The following is a 7,282-nucleotide window of genomic DNA, read 5'->3' as shown; positions in this document are numbered from 1 at the left end:
TCCACTGATATCAAATTCACGGATAAATTTTAGCCTCACACCTCTGATCTCTCCCCAGCTTTCTCTCCTATTGGTTTTAAAAACACATTCCACACCCTTCAGAATGATTTCTTAAATTTTAATAATACAAGTGTGAATATTTATGTTGAAAGTCTTTTTCTGCATTACCATTCAAAAATCATTTGACATATCAGTTGTGAATATCCATCTGCATTAATATTTCAATTTTCAACCACTGAAGAACCCACTGTGAGAGGCTCACTGAATGAGATCAGTGTTTCTTCTTAATGAATTGATGCGATTTGACTAGAAGAACACTAAAACCAGGATTAGGCCCTGAGGGCCCAGAAACTTCTCCACCATTCAATATGATCATCACTGATATTCTGCATTAACTCTATATTTCCATCCATACCCCATTTGCCAGAAATCAAGAAGAGGAAAAAAATTTGTCCTCAGCTTTAAATAGATTCAATACTCCCACAACCCTCTGGGGTAGAGAACTGCAAAGAAAAAAATTCTCATAGTGCAGGGATAATATATTAGCATGGATAGCAGAGTGACTTGGCTAACAATAAGCAGAGATTAGACAGAGTCATTTCTGGTTTGGCAAGATGTGACTAGTGGAATGCCACAGGAATTTGTGCTAAGGTGTCAATTAATTGTCATTTAAATCAATGACTTTGATGAAAGGACTGAATACGTGATTGTTAAGTTCACTGATAACACAAAAGCAAAGAAACATTAAGTGAATGGCTAAAATTTTGCAGATGGCGTGTAATGTGTCAACGTATTCACTTTAATTTCCAGTCTCACATTCCTCAGTGTATGTCTCTCCTCATTTCACAGTTATTATATATTCTGGACAGTATTTGCTGTCCTATTCCAAATTCAATGTAGAATGAAAATTCTTGTTTTTTTTCTCTTTCCTGCCCTCCAATTCAATTTTTTATTGGATCTGCTGGAGTGCCTTCCTGGAACCCACTTTGAGAATGATTGCACTGATTCAACTCACTGGTGTCCCAAGACCGTCAGCCTGTGGAGCAACATTACAGGCAAGAAGGTGACCAGGTTCCTACTATTCAAAGCGCATTCTATCCAGTAAGTTCATCCCTATAATTAGATTTCTTTTTGTTTATTCTCTCCCTTTCCTTTTTGCCTCCCGCCCTACAGAGATCCTTGCTGATCTTTCAATTCTTAGTTCCCATATAGGGTTTAAATCCAGAATGTTAACCTGGCTTCTCTCTCCATCTGTGACTGAGTCCCACACCCATCAGTTTACAGCTGGCAGGAGGCAGGGAGATGGTATGAAACTACAGGATGGATCTGTTTGTGGCCTTTAATCCCACAGATTGTCAACAGGGCGGAATTTTTCCCATCGTTATTCAATCCTGGGCAGAAGATGGGAAAGATTCTTTCAGTGAAAGTGTCAGTGGAAGTGTGGAGATGGGACATGTCCGCATTGTAAAATGATACCTGTTCACCTTCATAGTCCAGGGAAACTCCGATCTTCTGGGGTTTCACGCTGGGCGTGAAGGGGGTCCACGAGGGGGAGGTTCCAGCAAAACAACCCCTTCCAGGTTCTCGCCACACAATCCAGGATCCAATGTCAGAAATACGGTTGATTTTCCTTTTCCTGTCGGGAGACTCTTTGGCCACTCCCAGACCGCACCAAGTCTTCTTCCTCATCTTCACCTCCCAGTAATGCCTGCCTGATGAGAATCCCTCTGATCCCAGGACACAGCCCCAGGAATCAAACCTCTCCACGGTATCAGGGAGCGGCTGCCGTTTGTCTCCGAGTCTCACACTGGTCCGGTCCTCAGACAGGACGAGCTGGGGATTCGTTGTGTTTGGATCGAGAGGCTGGAGCTGGGGGAAAGTTAAAATAACACAGTCAGTGATTTAATTTCTTGCCGTGATTTATTCAAAGTTTTACTTATAAATCTTTTACTTTGGTTTTAGTTTAAAGTTTTGAAATTGCTGCCGCTCGAGAGATGGAGAGTTTGCCACTGAATGCTTGGATTTAAATTGCTGCAAACATTGCGTGGAGGTTTGGGGAAGTCAGGTTGGAGGCATGACTCCACAGTGGGGAAGGTAATTGGAGCAATATTGGGGTAAGTGGATCGTAAAGTGAGACTAAGGGAGAGCGAGCAGGTGGGAAGAAGATAGCGTGGGGAATAGTCCATTAGGGTGGGGTAGAGTTTGGAAGGGAATGGGGTAGAATGCCCAGGGCTTTGGAGCTTGAACAGTGTGCTCATTTGAGGGTGGTGGTGGTGCAAGGTGGTGGTGGAGAGTTTGAAAGGGGAACAGAACTGGGCATTATTAACTCTGGAGTTTGATGCCAATGGCCAGGGGAGTGGGAAAGTGTGCGGTTGTTGAGAGGAAAGGGAACACAGAGGAACAGTAAAAGAAAGTGTGGGAATGTGCACGTAAAGTAGGCTACTGATTTGTTATCCCCCATATTTCTTTACCATCCAGAGGAATTGTAATCAGTGTCTGGTGGCGTAAACAACATGTTACAGTGCTGTTGAGGTGGAGGAGGAAGAAACGAACAATCTCAGAGAGAAGGAAAGGAAAAAGAGGAGGTGGGGAACAAATGCAGAAATGAAACCTGAAAATCAATCGAGGGAGACTAAATTTAAAAAAAAATCCTGCAAGTGAAATGTGAAAGAATAAATTGTGCACTGAAGGGAATACCCCAGGCACTCTTAGATTGATCACAATCAGCAGTACAATTTCAGATTGAATAGGACAGCAAGTGTCTGGGTCAGAAGGATTGAGTGGAATGCAAAATCACAGCAGCCAATGAACACTAGGGGGATTTGGAACACCAAATTAAAGTCTAACAGCTGGACTTTAACCTGGTGTTGTGCGACTTCTTTCTGTGCTTACCCTTCATCACACCATCCCTATCCAGTTCATTCACTCCCTCCCCACAGACTCCCAACCACTGAATTTTCCACATCCCACACATCCCCACCCACTGCATTCACCCATCTCCACGCACCCTCATACACTGCATTCACCACCTCCTCTGTTACACACACCCAATGTACTCACCCCTCCCCACGCACTCACTGCATTCACCACTACCCACATACCCCCCGGCCCCACACTGTATTCATCCCTTTATCACACACCCCTAACCACTGCATCTACCCTCTCTCCATACCCCATACATTGCATTCACCCCCTCTCTACACATCCCTACCCTGCACTCACATATTTAAACCAGCTCCTGCTCATTCTCACTCAGCGACAAATCCCCTCATTTCCCTTCTCTCACCTCCCCAACTTGGATCAATGAGCACATTCTCAACATCCCAGATCTCTGGACAAGTCGATGGCAATATTGTCCTGAAGGGAATTTGTGAGAATGGTCCGGGGCTTTGTTTAAGTACTTCTCATGAACATACGAAGATATGAAATAGGAGCGGGGTAGGCCATTCAGCCCATAAAACCTGCTGCATCATTTAACAAGATCACGGCTGATCTGATTTTAACTAGAACCCCATATTCATGACTACCCACGATAACATTTCATCCCACCGCAACCCCCTCCTCCATCACCAACCTCCCGTTAATCAATAATCTATCTCACACTGATATAAAAATATTCAACTATTTTTTGGAGAAGAGAGTTGCAGAGACTCACGACACTCAGAGAAATGTGTTCATCCCCACCCATCTCTGTCATAACTGACAGACTCATATTGTAAACAATGACCCTTTCCTCTCCATTTCCAGGCTCAACATTCACAGAAACATAGAAGGTAGGAGCAGGAGAAGGCCATTTAGCCTTTTGAGGCTGCTCCACTATTCGTTATGATCATGGCCGACGTCCAACTCAATAGCCTAATCCTGCTTTCTCCCCATAACCTTTGATCCCATTCGCCCTATGTGCTACATCTAGTCGCTTCTTGAATATATTCAATATTTTGGCATCAACTACTTCCTGTTGTAATGAATTCCACGGGTGAAGAAATGTGTTGTCACTTCACCTCATTCACTCAACACCCACTCTGTCAAGACTCCTCAGGTCTTAAATGTTTCCATAAAGTTGTCTCTGACTCTTCGAAACACTAGTGCATACAACCCTAAATTCTGCAAGCTTTTAAAACAACTTCTCCATTCCCGGTATTAGTCTGATAGGCTTTCCTAAATGCTTCTAAAGCAGCGGAATTGTTCCCCAGTTGAAAAACTAGTAGAGTACACAATACTGAGATGGGGTCTGACCAATGCCCTGTACAACTGAAGCATAACCTCCCACTTTTGTAATAAATTTCCTTCACAAAACATGATAACATTCTATTAGCTTTCCTAATTACTTACTGTGCCTGCATACTAGCCTTTTTTTCATCATATACTGGGACAGTCAAGTCCCTCTGCACGTCAAGAGTTTTGTAATTTCTGACAATTTAGATTATAAGCTTTTTCTTATTCTTCCTGCCAAACTGGATAACGTCACACTTGCAGAGGTTTATGATACATTTGCCAGAGATTTCCCCATTCACTTAATCTATATATGATCCCATGTAGACTCCTTACATCGTCTTCATGATATACTTTCCTAATTATCTTTGTGTTGTCATCAAATTTAGCAACCATAGCTTCAGTCCTTTCATCAAAGGATTGAAATAAATCGTAAATAGTTGAGGCCTCAACACTGACACCTCTACCACACAACACATCACATCCTGTTAAACAGAAAATGACCCATTTGTGTGAACTCTCCATTCCAGTTAGTTAGCTAATCTTCTGTCTATGCCAATATGTCACCCTCTGCACCATGAGAATTTATTTGATGGAATATCTTTTGATCTGGCAAATTATTAAATGCTTTCTGGGAAACTAAGTGCAGTACATCCACTGGTTTCCCATTTATTCAGAGCACGTGTGATTCCTTTGAAGAACTTTGAAGAATAAATCAATTAAACATGATTTCCCTTTCACATGTTGACTCTGCCTTACTGCATTGAATTTTCCAAGTATCCTTCTATCTCAGGTTTAATAATGGCTTCTAACATTTTCCCTATGGCAGAAGTTAGTTCAACTTCCCTGTAGTGTCCTGCTTTCTGTCTCCCTCTCTTTTCTTAATATAGAAAGTGCATTTTCTTTCTTCCAATCTAATGAACTCTTCACTGAATATAGTGAATTTTGGAAAATTAAAGCCAGTGTATCAACTATCTCATGAGCCATTTCTTTCAAGGCTTTAATGTGAAGTCCATCCAGAACAGGGGATTTATCAGTCCGCAGACCAAATAACTTGCTCACTAACACGTACCTGATTGTAATTTTCCTGAATTCTTCCGTGCCTCCCCACCCAAGTTTCAATCCCTGATTTACCTATATTACTGGGATGTTAGTTGTGTACTGTCTAGTGAAGAAAGATGCAAATATCTGTTTAATTAATCCGCCAATTCTACCAATAAGTTTTCTATCCATTTCAATGCACTACTACAATCCCAGACACTTTAATTTTAAATGCAATCCATCTTTTGACATTCAACGATGTTCTTTTTATTCTTTCCAATCTTCTGATCTGTCACCTAACTTTGTGCAAATGTGTATATTTTTCTTTAAATTTAACACTGTCTTTAAAGTTTTTAGTAAACAACGAATATAGACCTGTCTTGAAACTTTTCTTTCTCATTAGAATGTTTCTATTCTGTGTATTCTAAAGGATCTATTTAAATATTTGCCACTGAACCTCCTGTATTGTATCCTTCAAGCACATTCTGGTTCACTTTAGCTGGCTCCATTTTCATACATTCATAATTGCCCTTCTTTGAGCTTACAATACAATTACGACATCATGCTTGCTGCTCCCTAGGTGTGCCTTCACTATGCATAATTAATTCATCCTACAGCTTTGCATAATACCAGCTCAAGTATTCTCTGTCCTTTGATTGGCTCCAGAAACTGGAGCTCTAAGAAACTGTCCTCAATCCAATCCATCAATTCTTAATTTAACTTTGCCAATCTGATTTTTCCAATCTACATGTATATTTGAATGCCCCAGGACGCTTGCCGTACCTTTGCTGCAACCTACTATCATCTTTTCTGTTGTACTCTGTCCTCCTGTGTCGTTAGAATTTGGTGGCCTTTATTCTATCCCACAAGTGACTTTTACCTTTATAATTTCTCATCTCAACCCAACCTGCTTCTACATCCTGATTTTCTGAACATAGGTCTTCCCTCCCTAATGTGCTAATTCCATTAATTGACAAGAGCCAACCCTCTGATTCTTTGCAAGTTCCATTTCTTTTGAATTGTCACATGGGTTTCATTATTCATGTCTCAATTTATGTAATCCTGTATCCATGACTCTGTAATAGCAATCAGATTGTACTTATCAATTTCAATCTGTACTATCAATTCATCTCTTTTGTTTCAAATGCTATGTATATTCAGAGACCGAGCCATTGGTTTTGTCCTTTTATTAATGTTGTAGCCACTAACGTCTCTACTCTTAGATTTATAGTTTTCTGTCCCTTCCTGTCATGGTCTTTTTATTAGTTCCCATACTCATATTTTCTCTTTTGCCTTGTTTCTACATTTTGCTATGCCGCATCCTTTACAATTCGATGCTTTCCCCTAGTATTCAGCTTCCCTCATTTTGCAGCTCAATAGAACATCAGCCTCGGCACAGTTCAGCTTAGGTCATCCCAACGGTACACATGCCACTTTTCCCAGCGCTGGCGTCAATGCCCCATGAACTGGAACCAACTGGAACCCACTTCTCAAGCGCAAGTTTTTGAGGCAGGCATTCATTTATAGAATCATATTTTCCCTCAGTCAATTTACACGTGGTTCAGGTTATAGTTTAGAAATTATTAACTTTGAAGTTCTGCTTGTTGTATTTGTTGCCCAGCTTCTCATACTAACTATGCTGAAACTTCTTCCCGTCCATCTTTGTCACAGGTACATCCATAGACTGCGGTCACTGGCTTCTTCCCTTCCCACTGTAACTGGGGTGGCACGGTAGCACAGTGGTTAGCACTGCTGCTTCATAGCGCCAGGGACCTGGGTTTGATTCCCAGCTTGGGTCACTGTCTGTGTGGAGCTTGCACTTTCTCCCCATGTCTGCGTGGGTTTTCTCTAGGTGCTCCAGTTTCCTCCCATATTCTGAAAGACGTGCTGGTTAGGTGCATTGACCTGAAGAGGCGCCAGACTGTGGCGACTAGGGGAATTTCACAGTAACTTCATTGCAGTGTTAATGTAAGCCTTACTAGTGACTAATAAATAAACTTTAATTTTCCTCTCCAGCTCAGAGCAGCTA

This window comes from Carcharhinus amblyrhynchos, chromosome 9, assembly GCF_965287045.1.
Source record: "Carcharhinus amblyrhynchos chromosome 9, sCarAmb.v2.hapA, whole genome shotgun sequence".
Lineage (NCBI taxonomy): Eukaryota > Metazoa > Chordata > Chondrichthyes > Carcharhiniformes > Carcharhinidae > Carcharhinus > Carcharhinus amblyrhynchos.
The sequence above is the reverse complement of the archived record's forward strand: the minus strand, read 5'-3'. Positions refer to the sequence as shown.